This window comes from Malus sylvestris, chromosome 1, assembly GCF_916048215.2.
Source record: "Malus sylvestris chromosome 1, drMalSylv7.2, whole genome shotgun sequence".
Taxonomy (NCBI): domain Eukaryota; kingdom Viridiplantae; phylum Streptophyta; class Magnoliopsida; order Rosales; family Rosaceae; genus Malus; species Malus sylvestris.
Genome location: NC_062260.1, coordinates 6916834 through 6944652, shown reverse-complemented (window position 1 = coordinate 6944652; position 27819 = coordinate 6916834). Strand labels below are relative to the sequence as shown.

Below are 27819 nucleotides of genomic sequence, written 5' to 3'. Positions count from 1 at the left end.
CGTGCTGAGTTGACCCGATGCACGTCGCCACTCCCAATGTTGCTGCAACCGCTGAAAAATAAAAAGGAAAAGAAAAAATCAATGACGACGATTAACTATTTGCAAGGGCAAGCAAAGAAAAAGACTAGGAGATGGGGTACAATTTCATCTGGTTTTCTCTCCTTTTTGTTGGGTTAAAATTGCTCTCTATATTTATTTAACCCTTGTTGATGCATAAAATCAGCGAGGACTTTGGTACAACAGAAAGTGTTAAGTTTGTGACCTTCACTAGATTGCTCCGGTCACTAGTGTGGATAAGTATATAAATGGATAGAGACAGGGAAGCAAACACAAGATGTACGGGGTTCACCCAGATTGACTACGTCCATGGAGTAGGGGAGTTCTCATTAATTGTGAAGGGTTTACACAAGTACATAGGTTCAAGCTCTCCTTTTGTGAGTATTAGTGAATGATTTAGTACAAATGACATTAGGAAATATTGTGAGAGAATGATCTTTATTTATAGAAGAGAGTTTCTAGTTTTATTCTGACATTGACACGTGTCGTGTTGTGATTCGCTTCTGATGTTGACACGAGTCGCGCTATGATTGGCTTCTGATGTCGACACGTATCACGCTGTGATTGGCCTCCGGGTTGGAGGGAAACTCTTCTGGGTCCTTGACGGTATAATGTTGACCGGTGCTCAGTAGTTTCGGGATTGCTCAAGTATGATACAAACAATGCTCCCCTAAGTTCCCAAGTAAGGGAAGCTCATCGGTTGAGGACTTGCAAGATCCAAGCCATTGAGTAATCACAAAACTTCTTAATACCGAAGTGTGGTATCATTTTCACTTGCCTTATCTGTCGCATATGTAGATGTGGCATCTTCTCTGGAAGTACTTTTCCTCCATCCAGGGGTGGTATCTTTAACCGATGAAGATGCACAAGGTAATGTATCAATTTCACTTGAAGCTTACTTGTAGTTTCGGGCTTGGTCAAGTGCGATACAAACCCTATAGTAGGAGTCCCCCAAGTCGCCGAGCTAGGAGATTTGCCGAAGGAGGTAACAGACAAGGTAAGCAATCAGACTTCCAAGCAAGCAACCTGGATCAGAGGTTCGACTTCGGCTTCCGGTTGATTGTTCTCCTTCTCCTTGTGTCGTAAATAGCAACAAGGATAAGGATAAGCAAATGGAGAAGAGATGATATGAGATACTTTTACTTTTGAAGAAGTAACTTTCCACAGACTTATTCTTGAACTGGGATGGAGGGTTTTCTGGTTTCCTCCAGAGTATAAGGCTGACTCAAGAATTTGAGGGTCAAAACAAGTCCATCAAATCTAGAGTACGTTCGACCCTGATGATATGTGATACTTTTGCTGTTGACAAAGTAATGGATGTATCGGCACGTGTTCTGTTACGCTTGTCTCCACATGCTTCCTTGTATCCTTCTCACTTGCCCTATCTGTTCCTCAGGCATATGTGGTATCTTCTCTGGAAGCATAAGATGTTGAAGATGAGTACTAGAGAGCAATGCTAGGTAAGTAATCAGGCAAGGGGTTCTAGGCAGTTAGTTCCTGACTGGAAGCTTGATCCAAGTGCTGACTGATTGCTCTCTTTCTCATTGTCTTGCAGGTAAGAACAAGGCCAAAGGAAAAGACAGGGAAAAAACATGATATGGGATACTCTTGCTTTTAACCTTGATGATATGAGATACTCTTACTCTGGTGTGGCTTGTTTGCAGAGGTACTATCGGGAGGAAAAAAAGCTGAGTATTTCGAGAGACTTTGCTGAGAGTGCTCTCTCGGATGTGAAGCATAGTTGAGCATTTTTTTTTATTTGCCGGTCTGCCTGGCTGTGGAGAATGGAGGTCGACATATATAGGAGTCTCCCTAACAACAAGTAGTCGTGCTATTCCTTTACCCTTCTTGGTCATAATAATGTAGTGGGAGCTGCAAGCTTCACGTGTTTTAACTTTGTCAGAGCATTTTGAAAAAGTGGTCTGTGGTATCTGGAAAGCTAATGTTACGTGTGAAGATTGCAGACAAGCTTTATCCAAGGAAATCTGGCTCTCGAAGTTCGGAGAGCGGTGCCTCTTTAGTTTTCAAACAAGTAATCTTGTTGGGGATTTGGCTCTCAAGATTAAGAGAACGGTGCCTCTTCAATTTTTAAGAAAGCAATCCTGTTGGGCGTCTGACTTTTGAGATTCGGAGAGCAGTGTCTCTTCGATTTTTAAGAAAGTAATCATGTTAGGAGTCTGGCGCTCGAGATTTGGAGGGCGGTGCCTCTTCGATTTTTGAGCACGTAATCATGTTAGGAGTCTGGCTCTCGAGATTTGGAGAGCGGTGCCTCTTCGATTTTTGAGAAAGCAATCCTGTTGGGAGTCTGACTCTTGAGATTCGGAGAGCATTGTCTCTTTGATTTTTGAGCACGTAATCCTATTGGGAGTCTGCCTCTCGAGATTCGAAGAGCGGTGCCTCTTCGATTTTTGAGCAAGCAATCTTATTGTGAGTGTTTTCTCGAATGTGAGTAAAGGTTAGGGATTTTTGCCAGTCTGTCTTGCCACGAAGCACGGAGGTTGACACACATTGGGACTTTCTAGTTATCAAGCAGTGGTGCTGTTCCTTTACCCTTGTGGGTAATGGTAGAGTAGCTGGACCTTCAAAATTTATGTGTCTAACCTTTGTCAGAGATCTTTGGCAAAGTTATCTATGGTACCCGAGGAGCTGATGTTGTGTGTGGAAAGTTGTGCCTTTTCGGAATATGGAGAGTGGTGCCTCTTCGATTTTTGAACAAACGGCCCTATTACCCTTTCTTTTATAAGGGCACCAATTGTGTGCAAGAAGTACATTCAGAGAGTTGTTGCTTGTAGGAATTTTCCCTTTACTTCAGAGATTTATTGCACCTCATTTCTCCTTTATCGTTTCTGAGAATGTCTGGCCCATCTGACCGTCGTTTTGACTTGAACTTTGGTGAAAAGGCAGCCATGCCTTCTCAAGACAACATATGGCGCCCATCCTTCTTTAATCCCTACTGGTTCTCTTACCATTGGGGACTATGTGATGAAGAATGATATGACCACTGCGGTGGTGGCCAGGAACCTTCTCACTCCCAAAGATAACAGACTAATTTCCAAACGATCTGACAAGTTGGCTGTTAAGGATTCTCTGGCTCTCAGTGTTCAATGTGCAGGTTCTGTGTCTAATAGGGCCTAACGCCTATTTGCTCGAACCCGCCAAGTTGAATAATTGGTGGCTGAAATGATAAGTCTCAAACAGGATATCAAAGGGCTTAAGCATGAGAATAAACAGTTGCACAGGCTCGCACATGACTATACTACAAACATGAAGAGGAAGCTCGACCAGCTGCAGGAATCTGATGGTCAGATTTTACTTGATCATCAGGGGTTTGTGGGTTTGTTCCAAAGGCATTTATTGCCTTCGTCTTCTAGGGCTGAACCACGTAATGAAGCTCCAAATGATCAACCTTCGGTGCCTCCTTCTTCTGGGTTCTGCCTAGTACTGAGGCTCCGAATAATCACCCTCTGGTGCCTCTTCTTTCTGAGGCTCTGCCGACTGCTGAGACTTCTCCTGAGCAACCTTTATGAAGGCTCCCTCTTGTTTGTTTATTTTGATTCGTGTATATGTACATATTTGTAACTTATCGGAGATATCAATACACAAGTTTTGCTTCATTTCAACGTATTGTGTTAAATACACCAAGGCATTCTTCACTAGTTTCTTTGAATTTTTCCTTTTGTTGAAGCTTGTATGTTGAAGCTTTGTGAGTGAAGCATGTAGGTTGAGGTAGTGCTCCCTTAATTTCCCGAGTGAGGAAAACTTCTCGTTTGGAGACTTGAAAAATCCAAGTCATTGAGTGATCGTGAGACTTCTGAGTATCAAGGTGCAGAAGCATATGGTAGGAGTCCCCCAAGTCTCCGGTCGAGGGAGTTGACGAATGAGGCATTTCCTTTCTAAGTGGTAGCCCAAAACTCCTACTTCATATATATTTGTTATGAAAGTTGTTAGGCCTAAAGAATAGGCAATTTATTTTTTTATTTTTTTTTACGAATTTTTGAATTTCAATATATATATATATATATATATATATATATATATTTTAAAGCTTTGTAGGTGAAGCTTTGGTGTTGAAGCTTTGTAGGTGAAGCTTTGAGAATGAAGCTTTGTTGGGTACCATGAATTGATTTTGCTTGACACTATCTTGATCAAGATAGTGTGAAGCTTTGCAGGTGAAGCTTTTGTGTTGAAGCTTTATAGGTGAAGCTTTTGTGGGTGAAGCTTTTATGGTGGGTGAAGCTTTTGTTGGTGAAGCTTTTGTGGTTGGTGAAGCTTTTGTTGGTGAAACTTTTATTGGTGAAGCTTTTGTGGGTGAAACTTTTGTGGTGGGAGAAGCTTTTGTGGTGGGAGAAGCTTTTGTGGGTGAAGCTTTTGTGGTGGGGGAAGCTTTTGTTGGTGAAGCTTTTATGGGTGAAGCTTTTGTAGGTGAAGCTTTTGTGGTGGGTGAAGCTTTTGTGAATGAAGCTTTTCTGGTGGATGAAGCTTTTGTGGGTGAAACTTTTGTTGGTGAAGCTATTGTGGTGAAGTTTTTGTAGGTGAAGCTATTGTGGGTGAAGTTTTTGTAGGTGAAGCTTTGGAGTTGAAGCTTTGTAGGTGAAGCATTGGAGTTGAAGCTTTTGTTGGGTACCATGAATTGATTTTGCTTCACACTATCTTGATCAAGATAGTGTGAAGCTTTTGAGAATTTGTAGTTGTCCTTCATTGATGAAGCTTTTGTTGGTGAAGTTTTTGTGGTGAAGCTTTGTTGGGTACCACGAATTGATTTTGCTTCATACAATCTTGATCAAGATAGTGTGAAGCTTTTGAGAATTTGTAGTTGTCCTCCATTGATGAAGCTTTGTTGAATTTCCATTTTTTTTTTGGGAAACTAGAAATTTGAAAATGTGGGAGAGACAAGAGATTGTGATGCAAGTCACACCTTGTAGTAGTCGAAGGTTTGGATGAACCATATAAATTGAATTTGCTTCGAACAATCTTGAATTTGCTTCGAAGGTTTGAGAATTGTAGTTGCCCTCCATTGATGAAGCTTTTGTTGGCATCATAAATTGGTTTTGCTTCACACTGTCTTGATCAAGAGTGTGTGAAGTTTTTGAGAATTGTGGTTGAACTCCTTGTTGGCACCATAAATTGGTTTTGCTTCACACTGTCTTGATCAAGAGTGTGTGAAGCTTTCGAGAATTGTGGTTGCCCTCCATTGATAAAGCTCTTGTTGGCACCATAAATTGGTTTTGCTTTACACTGTCTGGATTAAGAGTGTGAAGCTTTTGAGAATTGTGGTTGAACTCCTTTGATGAAGCTCTTGTTGGCACCATAAATTGTTTTTGCTTCACACTGTCTTGATCAAGAGTGTGTGAAGCTTTTGAGAATTGTGGTTGAACTTCTTTGATGAAGCTCTTGTTGGCACCATAAATTGGTTTTGCTTCACACTGTCTTGATCAAGAGTGTGTGAAGCTTTTGAGAATTGTGGTTGCCCTTCATTGATGAAGCTCTTGTTGGCACCATAAATTGGTTTTGCTTCACACTGTCTTGATCAAGAGTGTGAAGCTTTTGAGAATTGTGGTTGAACTCCTTTGATGAAGCTCTTGTTGGCACCATAAATTGGTTTTGCTTCACACTGTCTTGATCAAGAGTGTGTGAAGCTTTTGAGAATTGTGGTTGCCCTCCATTGATGAAGCTCTCGTTGGCACCATAAATTGGTTTTGCTTCACACTATCTTGATCAAAAGTGTGTGAAGCTTTTGAGAATTATGGTTGAACTCCTTTAATGAAGCTCTTGTTGGCACCATAAATTGGTTTTGCTTCACACTATCTTGATCAAGAGTGTGTGAAGCTTTCTACGAGTTGTAGTGTTTGCATTGTTACAGAGGGGAAATGTCTGAAGCAAATGTAAAAGGGATGAATAGCTTGATCTTCGTATGCCATGCACTGAAGTTGTTGTTGGCTTGCAATAAGACTTTGTTGGCGACTATAACTCTTGTTGGGCATAAGTGTTCCCCTAGTTGAGTTGTCAAGCTTGAGGGTTTTTGATTATTTGTGAATGCTAGGAGTTCACATGTACAAGTTGTACCACCCGTCTTCTGGTAGGTGGAATGAAGGGTGAGTTGCTTTCATCACTTGGTTGGTGGTACGAAGATGAGTTCTTTCTTCACCTGGTTGGTGGCATGAGTGGAAAGTTGCCAAATGATATTAGAGTACAGGTTGTACATTTCATCACCTGGTTGGTGGCATGAAGAAGAGTACGGGTTTTACATTTTATCACCTGGTTAGTGGCACGAAGATGAGTTCCTTCTTCATTTGGTTGGTGGCATGAGTGGCAAGTTGTCAAATGATATTAGAGTACGGGTTGTACATTTCATCACCTGGTTGGTGGCATGAAGGAGAGTACGGGTTGTACATTTCATCACCTGGTTGGTGGCACGAAGATGAGTTCCTTCTTCACCTGGTTGGTGGCATGAAGGAGAGTACGGGTTGTACATTTCATCACCTGGTTGGTGGCATGAAGATGAGTTCTTTCTTCACCTGGTTGGTGGCATGAGTGGCAAGTTGTCAAATGATATTAGAGTACAGGTTGTACATTTCATCACCTGGTTGGTGGCATGAAGGAGAGTACGGGTTGTACATTTCATCACATGGTTGGTGGCATGAAGGTGATTAAAAGTTCGCCCAATACTCCAAATTATGGATGAGCATTACTCATGTCATTCATACATAAATATTCATGAACATCACTCATGACAATCATACATAAACATTCACGACTATCATTCATGTCAACATTCATGAGCATCACTCATGTTAACATTCATGAGCATCACTCATGTCAATCAACATAAACATTCATGAACATCACTCATGTCAATCAGCTTCAAAAGCTTCATTTACTGAGCTACAGCTTCAAAAGCTTCATTTACAGAGCTACAGCTTCAAAAGCTTCATTTACAAAAGCTCTAGCTTCAAAAGCTTCATTTACAGAGCTCCAGCTTCAAAGTTTCACTTACAAAGCTTCAGTGCAGGGTATACAAATACCGCATTCAAACAACCGCCACTTCCGCCCATACATGGATTCAATTTGAAGTCTTCAGCCAATAGACTCTATTGATCGAAGACTTAGGGGACTACACTATACACCATATATTGGGCCTCATAAAAAATACTTGGGGGACTCTAGCCCATCATTCATGTATTGAGGAGCAATCCCTTATTCTATAAAAGGGACTTCCTCACCATCATTAGAGAGCATCGCCGCCTACTGAGCAACCGTCTCGCCACGAGTATAAACTCTAACCCATATTTATGTATTGAGGAGCGAGCCCTTATTCTATAAAAGGGACTCCCTCACCTTCGTTAGAGAGCATCGCCGCTAGCTGAGCAACCGCCTCTCCACGAGTATCACTCATAACCCATTATTCATGTACTGAGGAGCGAGCCCTTATTTTATAAAAAGGACTCCCTCACCATCATTAGAAAGCATAAAATCTAGCCCATCATCCATGTATTGGGGAGTGAACCCTTATTCTATAAAAGGGACTCCCTCACATTCAAACGCCACAAGCCGAGCCAACCAAGGCAACATAAGCCACAAGCCGAGTAGCCTCACAGTGTGTGCTACTTCTAGTTGAGCATCATTTTAGATTGAGCACCGCCTTATATCGAGCATCAGTTCAAGACAACATCTAGTTACTTCGGCCCACACATGGACTGAATTTCAAGTTTCTAGCCAAAAGACTCTCTTGACTGAAGACTTGGGGGACTACTGTTTATACCATATTTAGGGCCTCGTATTTAGAACTCGTATAAATACTCGGGGGACTTAAATGTAATTATGTAATAAAGGAAGGGGAAAATATGTAATAAGTGAGGAGTCATTGTTCTATAAAAGGACCCCTCACCCTCATAATTGAAGGAGGCCATTTTTGAAGCCTTCTCACCCCTTTCACGTCCCCTCTCATATTCAGAGGTTCTCTGCCTCACCTCTCAGATAAATACATAATCAGTGTGGACGTAGCCCAAACCTTGGGGTGAACCACGATATATCTTGTGTTATTTACATTTCATGCAGATTCACAGTCGGATTAACGTTGTTCCAAGACCTCCGGTTTTGTGCATCAACAACCCTCTACTTAAGGTAGACTTAAATAAATTCTAGAGATAGATGGTTTCCTTTCCTAGAAGACTTTAACTCTAAGTCAAAGCTCAAAGTCTATGATGAATCAAGAAATAACTTTTGGCTTATCCACTTAGGACTTTTAAACCTTCTGCCCTTTTCTATGTGCACTACAGCAGGTGTGGGGCATTTGTGGAGCAAAAAATAATCCAAAAATTCATAGAGCTGACACATGAACTTTTTTCCGAAGAAGATAAGAATGCCTTCATTAATTTAGTGAAACCCACATTTAATCCATGTGCAGTTCAGCATCCCTAAAGACCTGAGCAACTGATTACAATCTCATCAAGCTCTCCTACCCATAACAATAAGGAGAAAGTCAAAAGCATTAAATATTTGATTTATTACTAAATCCTATCTTTAATACTCTTCTAATTGAAGATTATCTAAATCAAGCAAAGAATCCCAATCATATCCAATGAAGGATACTTCCAAGATAATCCCAATATGTTTTTTTATTAATATCTCTGGGATAAATTTTTCCTCATCCATCTTACGAATGACTCATCTTAGCCAATAAGATGCCGACACATATCAGAGCAAACCCTACATGTGTGATCAGCCTAGCTCTTATAAATGCTCCATCTCCTCCAATCTCTGGTAAGTTTTTGCTACGCAGTTAAGTCCTAAACTCTTTTTTACCGGAGAAACTAACTTAGACATCGGAAATCTACTAGCCAACCCCTCCCCCCACCACCCCTCAACACCCCACCCCACCCTACCCTGTGGGCATGTGTGTCCTTGATCAAAGGTGTTTATATGTTTTATATGTACAATTTTTTCAAGCCTAAAGATAGAAGAAATTTGCTACTATTGTAACAATTAGGAATAGTATTAGGACCGCGATTTTTAAGATGTTGCCGTTTGGCAATCCGGATGTGAAAAATGTTAGGAAATCTAGAAACTCCCCCAAATGAAGACGTAGGCAAGTTTCTAACATACTGGGGTTCCCAAGTCTGGGGAGTCTAGATATGATTCGACTGTGGTTTTAGTGTGAAATGATCTACTTAAAGGGCTTTACTTGGCCGCAAGCTATGCATTGTATCTGAGTTTGGATTAACCTTTACCTCCTGGACTATTTGGAAATGAGACTTAGATTGCATTCCAAGTAACTAAAACCCCAATACAGGCATAGAAAAATCGTTATCTCTTCCTTGATTTGGAGTTACACAGACAATAGGGTTTATAAATCACAAGGGCTCATTGATCAGCCCTTCAAATGTTTGTATATTCACCAAATAACGGTATGGAATAATCCCCACATACTGCTCAAAGCTTACTACTTTCAGAAGTACTAGCTTTGTACTGACTTAACTGAGTACTAGCTTTGTACTGATTAACCATCTGAAACTCCTTTTCCAGTCCACCGATTTGAAAGCAATTCAAGGGTCTGAACACGTAACAAAAGAAAAAGAGTCGACACCACATCATTACCTTCTACGATCTTTGATTTTTCTATTGTTTTGCAGGTTGAATCTCAGCCGTACATGACGTATTATAAATCGTGGTCAAACAATGTTCAAAAGATATTTGTGTTTATGCTTAACATATTCTCTACTCTCGAAGAAGATTGATCTTCCTTATTCGAAGCAGAGGCTGACCACGGCTTATGCCTCTTTTGGAGTTAAGGGACTGGAAGTGGTTTTTTTTGTTTTTTTGTTTTAATAAATAAAATATATTGATGAGGAAAGGAGAAAACAAACGTTACTGAAAATAAACAAGCAGCACAAAGTTGCTTTAAAAAACAAACAAGCTGCGAAGAGCTGCAACCACAAGAAAAATAGACAGCTGAGACAACAACTCCACATCAAAGTAGCAACAACAAGCACTAACTACTCTTATGTATATTGCATTCCCGTAAAATAGACCCATTAACAGCGGAATGGGCAATTTCAAAGAACTGAACAGAAAGTTCAAATGTGGACTTAATTGAGTTAAGAACCACCACAGCGGGTTGACATAAGTTCTTGAATCTACGGTTGTTTCGCTCCCTCCAAACACAATACACAATAGCAGCATGACATAACTTCAACACTATCGACGGTAGAACTTTTCGTTTCCAATGACTAGTAACCACATGACAAAAATAGGCCAAAGAAGCCTTAGCCAAGGGACACTGCACTTGAACAACACTGAAAAACAAATACCATCAGTAGAAGGTCACTCAAAGAAGAGGTGGCAATGAGACTCCATAGCACTAGAGCAGAGGAAACAAGTTATTGGAGCCGACATAGCAAAATTTAAAATCCCATCCATAGTCGAAAGCTTCCATTCAACGGCCAACCAAAGAATGAAGCTCATCATGGGAATATTTTTATTATACCAAGCAAGCTTAGACCAACCTGCCTTAGGCTTAGATTGCCAAAACTTATCCCAAGCAGAAGCAGTAGAGTATATGCTAGACAACAAAGGAGTCCATCGAATCATATCAGCCAAGCTAAAATTTGGCACAATATTAAACATAGAAATTTAAATTTTTAATAACTTATGAGAGAATTGTTAGGCCAGTACCAATTAAAACCTTTCAAAATATTGCAAAACAAAACAATTTGAGGAAGCATGGAATCAACAATGAAGTGGTTGCTCAACCCTTTCATGAGTACTAATAACGGGATTAACCCTCGTTACCGCGTGGTATGTAGAGTACCCCGGCGTAGTTGTTAACGGATGTGGGTAATTATTTGTAAGGCTAAATAGCCAAAATGGTCTTTGAAATTTGCATAACTCATCGCTTTAGTCCCTAACATTTCAAATCGATAAAACTGGTCCCTGAGATTGTCTACCATCCATCATTTTGGTCGTTCCGTTAAAAACTCTGTTAAGTGTCCCGGAGCTCTTGGCCGGAAGTTTGGGAAATTTTCAAAACTTCGTAACTCAATCGTTTCTTAACCAAATTCGACCCATAATATATCAAAATGGAGATAGGAAAGTGTAGAATAAAATTATACCTATTTGGAAGCCCAATGACTGTCTGAGATAGCCAGAAAATAGCCTCAAAGTTGACTGGTCCGAGGGAAAACTGGAAAACTCGTCGGAAACTAGGTAAACTTTAAACGTTCATAACTTCTTCAATACTCAATGAAATCAAGTGATTAAAAAACAAAAATCATACTTCTTGATGAGATGAAGAGAATGATACATTTTTAGATGGCTAAATCGCTGTGGTTTGGCTGGAAAACTGCTCGAAAGTGGCTAACTCGAGACCAAGACAGCCAATTTAGAGCCATTTTCCGGCCAAAACATAGGGATTTAGCCATAAAAAAGGGTACCATTCTCTTCATCTCATCGAGAAGTATGATTTTCATTTATGAATCATTTGATTTCGTTGAGTATTGAAGAAGTTATGAACGTTTAAAGTTTACCCAGTTTCCGGCGAGTTTTCCAGTTTTCCTTCGGACCAGTCAACTTTGAGGCTATTTTCCGGCTATCTCCAGCAGCCATTGGGCTTCTAAATAGGTATAATCTTATTCTACACTTTCCTATCTTCATTTTGATATATTATGGGTCGAATTTAATTAAGAAACGATGGAGTTACGAAGCTTTAAAAATTGCCCAAACTTTCCGCCAAAAGCTCTGGGACACTTAACGGAGTCTTTAACGGAATGACCAAAACGATGGATGGTGGACAATCTCAGGGACCACTTTTATCGATTTGAAATGTTAAGGACCAAAGTGATGAGTTATATAAATTTCAAGAACCATTTTGAATGTTTAGCCTTATTTGTAATTATCCGGACGCCTTTATTGTAGCCAGTCCCTTGTCATAAGCCCTTAAATAAATTGGGAACTTTAACAAAAAGCACCCGGTACTGTTCACTTTAACGAAAAACCATATTTTTACACTAAAAAGTCAATCCTGGTACTATTTACTTTACGCTTTATTTTGTCCTTATCATTAAAACTCAAAGTTTTCAAGTTCTTTTCATTAGATTTCCTTTAAATAAATCCAATGCATGTCCTTATCAAAATTCGATGCACCTTTTCAATATCATAATCATCATATTTAAGGCTTTAGTATACTTTAGCTTACTTTAAGCGCTACCCATAACCACCTATTGCTTTTGAACTTCATTTTAGTCCATCCAATTGTTTAATAAAGACACAGCCATCTTGAATCTGGACAGTTTCTTTGACTAGATAAACAGAACAGAGATCTTCCCTATTACCATAAACCTCTATCTTGCTAAAAGTTTCTACTATTATTTTGTTGTCGTGGTTTCCCCAATCATCCCAAATTTGATTATTCCAGCTGGAGAGTTTCCTAGCCTAAATTTCTTTAATGTTCAGTGATCAACTGAATACTAGATTGATAAATAAATATGATAAATTCAATATAAAATTTAATTCTGCGAGTTATTGTTAGGTTTGACTTATTATTTTTTTGTTAAGTTTGTGATAAAATTGTGAATTTAATGGAATATAGTTTCTTAAATCATAGGATCGATACTGGGAATTAAATACCTTCGACCCCTATATCACCTTTTTTTTTAAATTTTACATTACTATATGGTAGATTACTTATATTCATATATCTATATCACATGTTGTTTTGTCGATAGTTTACTTATATCACAGGTCAATTGTTTTTTAGCTACATGTAGTTTACTTGTAATCTACCTCTTTCAAAATTATATTTATTTTAAAAAATATAGTCTTCTTATGATACAAGTATTTTCAATGGAAGAAATATATATATACATATATATATATATATACCAAAATAAAACTCTAATTTTCATGTGAGGATGTGCAGAAATCCATACTTGAGAGTGTTGTTGATTTTTTGCTGTTGTTTGTGGGTAGCGTACGATAAAAAACCTATGTCATCATTCTCTTATTTTAAGGTACACAACTGTTTTTGTAGGTTTAAAATCTAAACTACTTTTTATTTTTAGTCTAACACACTCAGGAAAATTTGTCTAGGCTAATTGAGAAACCTGTGAGTTTGGGTTCAAACCCATTTTTGGCGTGGGTTGCCTTTTTCCTTTCTCTCTGCTTGAGAGCCTTTCTTACCGTCTTGTGTGAGTAGTTAAAAAAATTGACTCGTTGTCGCCGACCCTGGCTCCGGCTGGGGGTGAGTGTCAGTCCTTTCTCTTTTCGCTCTACTTTTGCCTTTGTGTTTTTCTGCTATGTTCTTTCTCTTTTTGTCCAGCTGGGGCTGGACGGGATTTTCTGGTGTGGAAACGGCTACAGTAGAGTTCTAGGTTTTTTGTTTGGTCTCCACCTTTGGTTGGGCTTTTTTCTTTTGACGTAGGTTTTTTGTTTGGTCTCCACCTTTTGTTTGGTCTCCACCTTTGGTGTGGAAACGGCTACAGTATATAAGCCAATACACTTCAAAAACGTCAAAAAATAGAGGAAACTAATAAGAAAAATGAAATAATCCATAAATTTTGTTTTTTTTAATTTTGTGTTATATTGATGACGTTGTTGTGAAAGCTTTCACGAACATTCTCTTTTGATTTAGTTCTACGAGTCTCATAGAGTTGTACATATATCAATCAAATCGTCACCATTTATAGTGGAGTTCAACTAATTACAATAAAATTATTTAAACACGAGCACTCATCTTGTGTTTGAGTACATCACGAAGAACTTTGCCACCAACATAAATTGAATGAAACTCATCATTCGACCCAATACATTTTGGCATGATGTAAAATAATCTTGTTTGCTTGTTTAATTATTAGCACTTGAACCAAACTCTATATCTCAGTTCGATCATAAGTGTCTACATTCATTGCATCTAATTCCCTTCTCAAAATCACTTTTGGTATTCGTATAATTAGGTAATGCTGTGGTTCCCCATTAACCCAAAAGTAGCTCTTACTTTGTTAGTAAAAGCAACCACTAATTCCACCACGGGGCGTTGTTGCATTAGACTCTATCATATTCTTAGATTCATTCGTTAGTGTGGTAGCTTATAGATTAGTCATGACATTATTTTTTTAATTTGACTCTTGTTGGTTTGAAGAGTCTAAATTTGATACGCCATCTTAAAAATTATATGTTTTTTAATACTTTAAATAGAATAGTTAACGTTTAGCCTAATCAAAAGAACAAGAGAAATACTACACTTACTACCTATTTGTAACATCACTTATATTATCTCTCTAATAGAGTTAAGGTCTGCCAACACATGTGGGTTCTATCTCTATTAGAGAGATGGTATAACTAGGTGGTAAGAGTAGCATTTATGAAAGAACAAAACAAAACAACCAATCAGCCTATCACGATCATCGCCTTGGTAATTGATAGGATTTTGAACGTCTATGCAAATAGGGTCAAAATCACATGAAATACTTGCAAGAATACAAGGATATTGTAGTATAGATGCTCATGCAAGGTCGTTTTTCTCAAGGACTATTTGGATAATTTGTGTAGAAACAATTCCTAATTAAATACTTAGAATTAAAACTTGAGAAAAGAAAGTTTGAGAATGGGTAATATAAAAAAAAACGAATTTAAAAAAAAAACTAAAATAATTGAAGAAAAGAGTTTTAAATACCAATTTATAAAGGCACTAGGGTTTCACCATCACCTAGCAATCCTAAGAATTTCTACCAATTACTTACGATTTACACATGCTACTTCGAAGGTTAGGTTTTCCTAATATATATTCTCCTCGTGATATTCAAGTAAGAACGTATATCTAACATGCAATCCGTCTGTGATATTCAGATCAAATATGAAAATGCAAGACTCATTAAGTTTTATGAAAACCTTTTGAAGAACCATGCAACCCCTAAGAACGTGATATTCGCCTTAGATGAAATTACAATTATCAATCACAAGAAGCAATACTCAATCCTCCGGTGATATTCCGACCGAATTGCATCCAATTACTTGTCTAAACATCCTAATGGTGGCCAATCATCAAGATAATTAGATAGTTTAAAACAGTGAGCAATAATTCAAAGTGCGCATGCAATCAATCATAAGCAATTAAATAAAAATTACATATTCATGCTAAGGCTCAAGGTTTCGCCCTAGCAAAAGAAATTAGTTATGCATATTCATAACTGAAATCATGGAAAATATTATTAAGAAGAAAAGGAATGAAAACACCTTAAAGTATAAAATCTCCAACAACCCTAGCCAAGTTCTTTGTCTCTGAAGTTGAATAATAATAAGCGTAGAGAAAAATTGTAGACGGCCAAAGACATATATTTGCTCAGCCCCCACAAACCCTAAGACATAGGTTTCTTATTCCAACTAGGAAACTAAGAAAAATAATAAAATATCTTAGAAGATAAAACCCTAATTAAACTAGGAGAATCTGCCAAATACTTGTCCAGCCACGTTTTAGCCTTATATCTCCTCCAAATCCGGCCCAAGACAGCTTGTTTTAAAGATAAGGACCTTCTGAACACATCTCCAGAAGGCCATGAAACCATCCGAGGTCATTTTGGGCTCAAAAAACGCACTTTAAGCCCATAAACGTCATTTTCTAACACCGCGCATCACTCCTTTATTTTATCGCCAGAAAATAACCGCTTGATGGAAAAATCCCAAATTTTGATACGACCAAGCTAAGTGACTCACGAACATCCTCCAACTGGAATTACTCCAAAATTCGTTCATTTGTCCATGTTTTGCTCCAGAGGAAGTTGAAAGTCCTATATTGAAAATACAATTCAAAGTATCAAAATTCTTCCAAAATATTAACCAAAATATACTAAGAATAGGATTAAATATATAATATAAAATTCACTTATCAAAATACCCCCAAACTTAGCTTTTTGCTTGTCCTCAAGCAAAATAAAACTAGAAAATAAAAATAAAAACAAACAAACTGGACACTTAACTAAAACAAAATTCTCACTTTCAAGTTGCAATCCATAGAAAATGTTAAAAAATCAGAACATCTTTTCAAATGTTCCAACCAATACCACCACAAAATCTAAGCCATTTAGAATCAATTAGAAAAGAATTCACAAACTTCATTTGGTGTAAAGTGAACCAACATAGTTAAAGAGACTCGACCAAAACTCTTTTCTCTCATCCCTTTATTCATACTTCACACACTAACTTCGCATAGATATTTTTTTTTTCTCTCTTTTTTTGTTTTTGTTTTTTTTGAAGTAACAGTAGTGGTCGTGCAATGTCGATTCACTTAAGCTTTCGATCCAACCCATGTAGCGAGCTTTAGGTCAATGACTCCCAAACCACTAGGGCTTTAGGGCACTAGGTGTGGAAGACCCCTAGGGGGCGTTTGTTGTACTGGACTATCTCGGACTGGACTAAGCTCATGGACTAAGTTAGACTGGCTTAGACTAGACTAAGCTGGATTAATTTAGTGAAGCGTTTGTTCCAGTGTCGGACTAACAAGTAAAATAATATTTTTCTTTTTTTTCTTTTTTCTTTTTCCTTTACCATTTTCCGGAACACTTTCTGTGTCCGACAAAGTCCTCCATTTTTTCTTGAAATGTTATCCTCACAACCCAGAATCATCGTCTGCTCGATTAGGTTCTTCTGATAATCCCCATGTGGAGCATCTGCAACCACAGCTTCATCTCAATATTTTGCACATCTTCACAAATTCGCTCAAATAAAAAAACCCATATTCGCTGGAATTGAAAAAACCCATATTCAAATCACAAAACCCAAATTCAATCCCAAATTCGTTTGAATCACAAAACCCAACTTCACTGGAAGTGCAAATCCCATGTTTGAATCACGAAACCCAGACGAAAAGATCCTGGGTTCGCGATGTAGGCAACAGCGAAGTGAGCAGACGAAGCAAGTAGGGAGAGGAGAGTTCGAGAGTGTAGGCAGGCAACGGCGAAGCGAGCAGATGAAGCAAGCAGGGAGAGGAGAGTTCGCGAGTGTAGGCAACAGCAAGCGAGCAGATGAGAGGAGAGAAGACGCGACGCAGAGAGAGAACGAGACGCAGCATGGTCTTAGCAATCCCATGGTTTTTGGGGGGATTGGCTAAGAGCTCCTAGTGAAAGAGATAGTCCGTGCGAGTCCCCTTTAGTCCCACTTAACTTAGTCCCAGCACCTATCAAACATGGGACTGTAATCCAGTCCAGTCCAGTCCCATTTAATGAGGCCAAACAAACGGGCCCCTAAGGACTTATTAACCCGAGCTGAAAAGGCTACGAAACCAACTAACCACCCTGCCTCATGCCAAAACTCTACCGTTTGACACGAGAATCACTGCTGATTAGGCAGGACTGGCCCGGTTACTAGGCAGAACCTCGGGTGAGACAATTATTACTTTATAACACATACTAACTTTACTTTATTTAGAACAAAAATAAAAATACACTTGGACAAAAAGCAAGTGTTTCAATCTCACTCCCCACAAACCATGTTGGTGTGATGTGCAATTGTCAAAGTATAATTCGTGAATTGGTGTTTAAGTAACGATAAATAGAAAAGACTCTACTGTGGGATTAATCTTTACCATGTCCATTTGTTCTAATGTTTAAAATAATCTATGGATATTAGCTTAAAAACGAAAAAATTTAACTGACACAAAATAAAAACCCTAAATTTTTACTACTTTCCCACCCCCAAACTTATTTCACACTTTGTCCTCAAGGTGTGGAAAATAAATATAAACTAAAAAAAAACGAAAAGCAAAACTAGAAAAGATAAAAACAAAAGTCTAGACCAAAGAAATAAAAGAGAAAGGAAAATAGAAATGAAACAAAGAAATTAAAAAAAATGAAATAAATAAGAGAACAAAAAAAATAACAAAAAGGACAAATAACAAATAAAAAATCACCTGACATAAGAAACATTGGGCCGTGACAAAATGATGCACATAGCCTCGTGATGACCCTTTGGATTATAACCCAGCCTACAAACCAAAGAAACCGAAAGGAACATTGGATGCCGATTTGAAATTGGAATGGCATGCAGTTGGCATGTGCATTGGAAAGTGGGATTATGCTAGTTCCCATGTCTGAAGAAAAAAAATCACGAGCAGTCCTCACAGTCATTGTCAGGAAATGAGCCCAAACGGCTCTTTTCTTTTTACCAAATCGAGAGCCAAACGGCACTGTATTTTCCCAGTTTAAAATAACCCTCTCGGACAGAGACACAGGGCCACACGATGAAAACACGTGTCATACATCCGTGTAAGAAACTCCTTTGGATTCCAATAGAGACGCTGGAATGTGTTACAGTCACCCATTGTTATGTCAGATGACATTTAGAACCCCTAGACCGCATTATGTCTCGCAAGCTGCACCTCCATAACAGATCTCTCTCTCTTATCTCTCAGAAGTTCAGAACCCATTTCTCTCCAAAATGAAAAGAAAAATTTCCGTCTCCCACTCTAGGAAATTTGAAGAGACTCACGGAGCGCTTGCCATGTTCAAAACTCGTAACCCAACCAGTAAGTCAAACCTCCATGTCACAGCAGCTCTTGCATCATCTCAAAGAGGTGTCTCCGTAGCCTTCCAGAACCACAACAAACAAACCTCTGTGAGTCCCGAGCCGTGGTAGAGTAAGCTGAAAAGTGACGATGCGGAAGGTAAAAATCCTCCCAATTTGTGTTACTTCCGTGTTAGCTTGATGTATTTGGGTGAAAGGAAACAAGATCTAACACATGCATATGTGTTTATCCGTAGGAAGTCCTCCAAACTTGCAGATCTGAGCCGATGTACACCACGCATTCGGATTGTCAGCAAAATCCGAAACCAGTTAGTGTCTGCCATAGAAATGATGCACAGTGCAGCTCCAATCATCCCACAGAGGTACACATCTTCACACCAACTATCGTAGTGTGGTGATTTCCATGTCGCCTATAACTCCACCATGCAAATGTATAAGCTATGTGTCTCGTTGGTGTGCAAAAGTGCTTGAGCTAGATGCTGGATAGGAGCAAAGACACGGCAACAGAGACGACATTTCGGACCTAAGGCATGCAGAGGTAAAAATTTTGTTCTCCACCAATGATGACCCCCAAATTGATACACCTATTTCCACTGGAACTCATACACTTGATTGTTCTGTTGCAGGGAAAATACCCCAGATCGGCAAAGGAAACGTGATGACAAAACCATTAGCTTACGCTGAAGAATGGCCGCTTAGCAAAATAGAGAGGTATAACATCACATCCCTGCTTGTATATGACATATCTGCTACTGGATGTATGATTCCGTCTAAAATGTTCTCTATGTGCATTATGTTTTGTTTATCTTGTTTGCTGGCTGCATAAAAATTAGGTGTTGAAATCAGAGATAAAAATGTAGAAGATACTATCGGTAAAATAAAACAAGTAAAAGCAAAGAATGTTTTGTTTTGTTTTTTTTGTTCTTTTTTATTTTAAAGAACATGAAATACAGTCTAGGAATTTAAATGCATCTAGAAATTGAAAGTAATGAAAGAAAAATGAAACAAAGTAAAGAAAAAGTTAGAAAGTTGGGTTGCCTCCCAATAAGCGCTTTATTTAGCTAGACGTTGCAGAAATCTGGTGGCTAAGTCACTGGATCCCTCATAGTTAATGACTCGCGTGCTGTGTTATAGGGTGATTCCAAGTATGGTTTGAGCCTGTGACCATTGACCTTGAATTCATGACCTGTGACCTCATTTTTTATCTCCACAGCCCTATGCGAATAAACTTTAGTGACCACATATGGCCCTGTCCAACGTGACTTAAGTTTGCCAGGAAACAACTTTAATCTGGAATTGAAAAACAACATCTTTTGCCCTGTGTAAAATTCCTTGCGAAGGATTTTACTGTCATGAAATGCCTTAGTCTTGTCTTTGTAGATTTTTGAACTTTCATATGCATCATTACGAATCTCATAGAGCTCATTGAGCTCCAACTTACGCTTCTCCCCAGCTGAATCATATGCAAAATTTAGCTCCTTAATGGCCCAAAACGCCTTGTGCTCTAGTTCCATAGGTAAATGACATGCTTTCCCATACACAAGTCTAAATGGCGACATCCCAATTGGGGTTTTAAAAGCTGTCCTGTAAGCCCACAGCGTGTCATTTAATTTTAAACTCCAATCCTTACGTGTAGAGCCAACTGTTTTCTCCAAAATCCGCTTTAATTCTCTGTTTGAAACTTCCACTTGACCAGAGGTCTGTGGATGATAAGGTGTGGCCACGCGATGAGTAATCCCATACTTTGCTAATAAAGCATCAAACGGTTTATTAATAAAATGCTTCCCCCCATCACTAAGAATCACACGTGGAATTCCAAAACGTGGAAATATAACCCCCTGGAGGAATTTCAGTACCACTGATCCTTGATTAGTTGGTGTTGCAATGGCCTCGACCCATTTAGAAACATATTCCATAGCAACTAAAATGTACTGATTCCCGTGAGATGATGGGAATGGTCCCATGAAATCAATACCCCAAACATCAAATAACTCAACAATTAGAATACTTTGCTGGGGCATCTCATTCCTCTTGGATTGGTTGCCGACTCTTTGACACCTGTCACAAGCTCTGCACCAATTATTTGCATCTTTAAATAATGTAGGCCAAAACAACCCACTTTGCAGAATTTTCTCTGATGTCCTTTTCTGTCCAAAATGTCCCCCACATGCATACTGATGAGCAAAAAGCAAAACGCAAAACACTGTCTTGTTCAACCTCAGGAATGCACCTGTGAATAATCTAGTCGGGACAGTACTTATATAAGTATGGTTCATCCTAGAAATAATGCTTGACATCAGACAAAAACTTCTTTTTCTGCTGAAATGAAAAATCGGTATGCACAACACCCGTAGCCAAATAATTAACAAGATCAGCAAACCAGGGTGTATGAATTTGGGCAGCAAAGAGCTGCTCATCTGGAAAACTCTCACTCAATGGTAGAGAATCTACCTCCTTAGCTACTGGAATAATTAATCTGGATAAATGGTCAGCCACCACATTTTCACTACCCTTCTTGTCTTTAATCTCGAGGTCAAATTCTTGAAGTAAAAGAACCCAACGAATCAACCTAGGCTTTGCATCCTTCTTAGACAACAAGTATTTTAATGCAGCATGATCAGTATAAACAATTATCTTAGCCCCAACCAAATAAGACCGAAACTTCTCTAAGGTAAACACAACTGCCAACAATTCTTTCTCTGTGGTAGCATAGTTAAGCTGTGCATCATTGAGTGTACGACTTGCATAATAAATGACATGGGGAAGCTTGTCTTTCCGCTGTCCTAAAACTGCCCCAACAACATAATCTGAAGCATCACACATTAATTCAAATGGTAGACCCCAATCTGGTGCAGCAATGATGGGTGCCGAAGTTAGGAGTGATTTCAACTTGTTGAACGCTTCTAAGCAAGCCTCATCGAAATTACATGGTGCATCTTTAGCCAATAAATTGCACAAAGGTCGGCTGATCTTGGAGAAATCCTTGATGAACCGACGATAAAATCCTGCATGTCCCAAAAACGATTTAACACCTTTTACTGATGTAGGGGGTGGCAACCTTGCAATCACATCAATTTTAGCTTTGTCAACTTCAATGCCTTTGCTAGAAATTGAATGACTCAAAACAATTCCCTGTTTCACCATAAAATGACATTTTTCCCAATTCAGCACTAAATTTGTTTCTTGACATCTCTCAAGAACTAATGACAAATTATGTAGGCACTGATCAAATGAATCTCCAAACACAGAAAAATCATCCATAAAAACTTCCACAATTCTTTCAACCAAGCCAGAAAAGATACTCATCATACAACGCTAAAAAGTGGCGAGTGCATTGCATAATCCAAATGGCATCCTCCGATAGGCAAATGTCCCAAATGGGCATGTAAATGTTATCTTCTCTTGATCCTCTGGTGCAATTGGAATCTGATTGTACCCAGAATAGCCATCCAAGAAACAATAAAAAGCCCTGCCAGCCAATCTTTCTAACATTTGGTCAGTAAACGGTAGAGGAAAATGGTATTTTCGTGTACCTGCATTTGGCTTCCTATAATCCACACACATACGCCAGCCTGTAGTTAAGCGCGTAGGAATAAGCTCATTGTTGTCATTTTTAACTACTGTCATGCCAGTACATTTAGGAACAACCTGCGTAGGACTCACCCATTTACTGTCTGAAATAGGATAAATCATACCTGCATCAAGTAATTTCATAACCTCTGTTCTGACCACCTCTTTCATAATTGGGTTAAGATGGCGTTGAGCATCAACTGTTGGCTTCACGTCGTCTTCCATTAAAATTATGTGCATACAGATTGCTGGGCTAATACCCTAGATGTCGGCAATTGTCCATCCTAGTGCATCTTGATATTTCCTCAAAACACGAAGCAATTAATCTTCCTCTGTGGGAGTTAAATCAGCTGCAACTATAACTGGCAGCGTTTCTGCAGCCCCTAAATGTGCATATTTTAAATGTTCTGGTAAGGGCTTCGGCTCCAATTTTGGGGGCTGCTGTCTGGAATGCTTAAGGGGCTGTTTTGGCTCCCCTAAGCTCTCGTAAACATTTCTAAACCTTGGCAACTGTGTGGGCAGACTATCCAATGCGTGAATTTACTCAAGAACACCTTCATCTTCAGAATCTGTTCCAATTTCCCCTTGTAAAACGTGCAGCAACTGATCTGTATTTGAGCTGGCATAAAAACTATCTTGAACCATACTGTCTAACACATCAATGCGCATACAATCTTGTTGTTCAGCAGGACGTTTTGCTGCCTCAAACAAATTAAATACCACATATTGGTCTTGAACTCGTAAAGTTAGCGTTCCAACTTCCACATCAATTAAAGTTCTAGCTGTTGCCATAAACGGCCTCCCCAAAATGATAGGTGTTTGAAGGTCTTCATCCATGTCTAAAACCACAAAATCCACCGGTAGATAAAGATTATCAACCTTAATAATAAGATCTTCAATAACACCTATTGGATAAGTGATTGAACGGTCAGCTAGTTGAAGTATAATTGATGTAGGCTTTAAATCTCCTTGTCCCAAACGCTGGAAAACAGAAAAAGGCATCAAATTAATACTCGCACCCAAATCAATTAAAGCACTTTTAAAATTAGAATTTCCAATAGTACAAGAAATATTAAAACTCCCTGGATCTTTTTTCTTAGGTGGCAGTTTGTGTAGCAAAACTGCACTGTGCTGTTCAGTCAAAACAACTTTGTCTAAATCTGCAAGCTTCTTTTTGCTGCTGCAAACCTCTTTTAGAAATTTGGCATATGCTGGTATTTTCTTGATTGCATCCAGCAATGAAATGTTGATTTGAACCTTGGAAAATGTCTGCATAAAATCTTTGAGTTGCTAATCTCTTGCTTTAGGAATTACACGTTCAGGGTAAGGCAGTGGAGGGTCATAAACACGCTGAGAAATCTGTTTTGGGACTGTTTCTGTACTGTGTAGATTCTGTTTTTCTGCAGATTTGTCAGGTTCTGCTGCTAGCATTTCAGATTCTGCAGTAATTGGCATTGTAGGCAGATTTTGTTCAGTACAGTTTGCACGTTTGTCATAACTTTTTCCACACCGTAAAATCGAACAACATTGCAATCTTCATGTCCTCTTGGATTAGGCACTGTTTGACTAGGAAATTTGCCTTTTTCTCTGTCTGAAATCTGTGCAGCTAGCTGCCCAAATTGTTGCTCCAAACTTTTAATTGATGCTTTAACATTTTGAATTCTTTGATTGCTGCCTTCCATGAATGTTTGTGTTGTAGCTGCCAGTTTAGAAAGTTGATCTTCCAAGGATGGTTTTGATGGCACAAAAGGTTTTTGTACATGCTGGAATGGTTTTGAATTATTCTGATTATCACCCCATTTGAAATTAGGATGATCCCTCCATCCTGGATTGTAATGAGTTGCATATGCATCATTCCTAGGCCTTTGATAGCTGTTCATCATATTAACATGTTGCTCCACAAGCTCTGGGTAAGAGTCTTTATGTGGACAGCCCAATATGTTGTGTGTAGCCATGCTGCAGATAGTGCAAATTGTTGTTGCAGGTGGCTGCTGCTGTGTAGAATTTGCTATCTGTTGTAGAATAATATAAAACTTGGCATCAATTTTCTTCTCCATTTTTTCCATTTGTGCAGACATATTAGGAGAACCTGCTGATAACTCAAAAATGCCCCTTTTCTGTGAATGTTCTGCTGCCCATTGTTGAGATTCTGTAGCTATTGTATCAAATAATTCAAATGCTTCTCTTGCAAATTTATTTGACAATGAACCCCCAGCTGAGGCATTAACATGGCTTTTGGATGTAGGATTAAGCCCATCAAAGAAAATATTCATTTGTGTATCTGGATGAATATTAACATGTGGACATTTTATATACATCTCTGTATATCTCTCCCACTCTTCATGAAATTCTTCGTTTGGCTTTTGAGTGAATGTCATAATCTCCCTCTTGTAATTCAATGTCTTGGATGTCGGATAATATTTGTTCAGGAATCTTGTATGCAATTGTTGCCAAGTAGTAATGCTATTAGCTGGTAGAGTGAATAACCAAGTTTCTGCCTTATCCTTCAAAGTAAAAGGAAAAAGACGTAACTTAATAGCCTCGGCAGAAAAACCCCTGATCAAAATATTTTTGCAACCCACGATGAATTTTGCAACATGTAAATTCGCATCCTCGTTAGGCAGCCCACGAAAAGTAGGTAAAATTTCAAGCATATGGTGCTTGATCTCAAATGAATCGCCATCTTCCTGGGCAGGATATACAATACAATTAGGAACATCATTAGCTCGGGCAGCCAATGACTCTCTGAGTGGCCTGCCTGCAGCAGGCAATTGCAACGCCATTGTGATTTTATCGTCTACAAAACCAGCAAACAATTCTTGCAGAAATGTGCCTTGCAGTTCACCGTCCCAAACCAAATTATTTTCTCTCCTCTGTCTATGCAGTGTGCGTTCGGGTTCTGGATCAAACTGTGCAATCTGGGCAGGTCCTGATCTGGTCTGGACCATGCAGTTTACAGAATCTGAAATAACACAAAAGTGTTAAAATAAATTGATTTTTTTTTTGACGAAAAATAATATAAAAAAAATCAGAAAAAGTTTAAACAAAAATTATCTAAAATAGTCCCCGGCAGCGGCGCCAATTTCTTGATAGGATTTTTAACGTCTATGCAAATAGGGTCAAAATCACATGAAATATTTGCAAGAATACAAGGATATTGTAGTATAGATGCTCATGCAAGGTCGTTTTCCTCAAGGACTATTTGGATAATTTGTGTAGAAACAATTCCTAATTAAATACTTAGAATTAAAACTTGAGAAAAGAAAGTTTAAGAATGGGTAATATAAAAAAAAACGAATTTTAAACAAAAACTAAAATAATTGAAGAAAAGAGTTTTAAATACCAATTTATAAAGGCACTAGGGTTCCACCATCACCTAGCAATCCTATGAATTTCTACCAATTACTTACGATTTACACATGCTACTTCGAAGGTTAGGTTTTCCTAATATATATTCTCCTCGTGATATTCAAGCAAGAACGTATATCTAACTAGCAATCCGTCTGTGATATTCAGATCAAATATGAAAATGCAAGACTCATTAAGTTTTATGAAAGCCTTTTGAAGAACCATGCAACCCCTAAGAACGTGATATTCGCCTTAGATGGAATTACAATTATCAATCACAAGAAGCAATACTCAATCCTCCGGTGATATTCCGACCGAATTGCATCCAATTACTTGTCTAAACATCCTAATGGTGGCCAATCATCAAGATAATTAGATAGTTTAAAACAGTGATCAATAATTCAAAGTGCGCATGCAATCAATCATAAGCAATTAAATAAAAATTACATATTCATGCTAAGGCTCAAGGTTTCGCCCTAGCAAAAGGAATTTGTTATGCATATTCATAACTGAAATCATGGAAAATATTATTAAGAAGAAAAGGAATGAAAACACCTTAAAGTATAAAATCTCCAACAACCCTAGCCAAGTTCTTTGTCTCTGAAGTTGAATAATAATAAGCGTAGAGAAAAATTGTAGACGGCCAAAGCCATATATTTCCTCAGCCCCCACAAACCCTAAGACATAGGTTTCTTATTCCAACTAGGAAACTAAGAAAAATAATAAAATATCTTAGAAGATAAAACCCTAATTAAACTAGGAGAATCTGCCAAATACTTGTCCAGCCACGTTTTAGCCTCATATCTCCTCCAAATCCAGCCCAAGACAGCTTGTTTTAAAGATAAGGACCTTCCGAACACATCTCCAGAAGGCCACGAAACCATTCGAGGTCATTTTGGGCTCCAAAAACGCACTTTAAGCCCTGAAACGTCATTTTCCAACACCGCGCATCGCTCCTTTATTTTATCGCCAGAAAATAACCGCTTGATGGACAAATCCCAAATTTTGATACGACCAAGCTAAGTGACTCACGAACGTCCTCCAACTGGAATTACTCCAAAATTCGTCCATTTGTCCATGTTTTGCTCTAGAGGAAGTTGAAAGTCCTATATTGAAAATACAATTCAAAGTATCAAAATTCTTCCAAAATATTAACCAAAATATACTAAGAATAGGGTTAAATATATAATATAAAATTCACTTATCAGTAATTATTAAAAAAATAAAAAAAATTAATGTCTTGTTAAAAATACTTCCTAATAAGTAGACCTGACAATTTCTTACACGATCTATTAACTCGACACAAATCGATACAAAATTAATAGGTTTTGGATCCACACATTAACTAGTCAGGTCGTTATCGGGTTACAATTAATAACTAGTTCTTAATAGGTCTACTTGTGGGTAACCCGTTTTAACTTGCTAAGAAAAAGGTTAGTTTGGTAATTTTCAACTACTAAAAACACCTCACTGTAATAGCCATACGATTATGTGAGATTAAATACTTACCGTTGACCAACGACAATCAACACTAGTCAGCAATGGTCAATTGTTAAGGATATTTAACTTTGAACTCTCTGTGAAATTTGTTTGTACCATACTTGACCAATCCCGAAACTACCGAGCATCGGCCAACGCTATACTGTCAAGGACCCAGAAGAGTTCCCCTCCGACCAGGAGGCCAATCACTACTCGACACGTGTCAAGATTAGAAGCCAATCAGAGCGCAGCACGTGTCGACATCAAGAACCAATCATAACATGACACATGTCAATGTGACAAAGCTACAAGTTTTTCTATAAATAGGGGTCATTCCCCCACAATATTGCCTAATGCCATTTGTGTTAAATCATTCACAAGAACTCACTAAATTGAGAGCTTGATCCTTTGTACTTGTGTAAGCCCTTCACTACTAATAAGAACTCCTCTACTCCGTGGACGTAGCCAATCTGGGTGAACCACGTACATCCTGTGTTTGCTTCTCTGTCTCTATTCATTTACGTACTTATCCTCACTAGTGACCGAAGCAACCAAGCGAAGGTCATAAAACCTGACACTTTCTGTTGTACCAAAGTCTTCGCTGATTTTGTGCATCAACATTTGGCGCCGTCTGTGGGAACGACACTTATTCCTACTCTCTTCAGCTATGTCAAGCTGGTTTCTATCATTCGTACACTTTCTTTTGACCAGGCATCCCTCTCCAACATGGGAAGCGAAGGAAGCCACAGCACACAGAATGACACCCCCCTTGCACATAGTGCGAAGCAACGAAAGAAGGAAGGAAAACGAGTTCTTCTTCAAGCTAAAGTCGATGAGTTGGAAGCTCAGAACAACAAG

At 38.6% G+C, this 27819-nt stretch overlaps 2 long non-coding RNA genes across 2 annotated transcripts; both read left to right on the top strand.

Moving 5' to 3' along the window:
- The first annotated feature begins 14476 nt into the window (after window positions 1-14476).
- Window positions 14477-25400, top strand: LOC126622421 (uncharacterized). The gene is made up of 2 exons (XR_007623447.1): window positions 14477-14560; window positions 25316-25400. It is a non-coding gene; the product is annotated as an uncharacterized LOC126622421 (long non-coding RNA).
- LOC126622415 (uncharacterized) lies at window positions 18405-24636 on the top strand. The gene is made up of 4 exons (XR_007623444.1): window positions 18405-18703; window positions 18801-19102; window positions 19191-19275; window positions 24209-24636. It is a non-coding gene; the product is annotated as an uncharacterized LOC126622415 (long non-coding RNA).
- Window positions 25401-27819: the final 2419 nt, after the last annotated feature.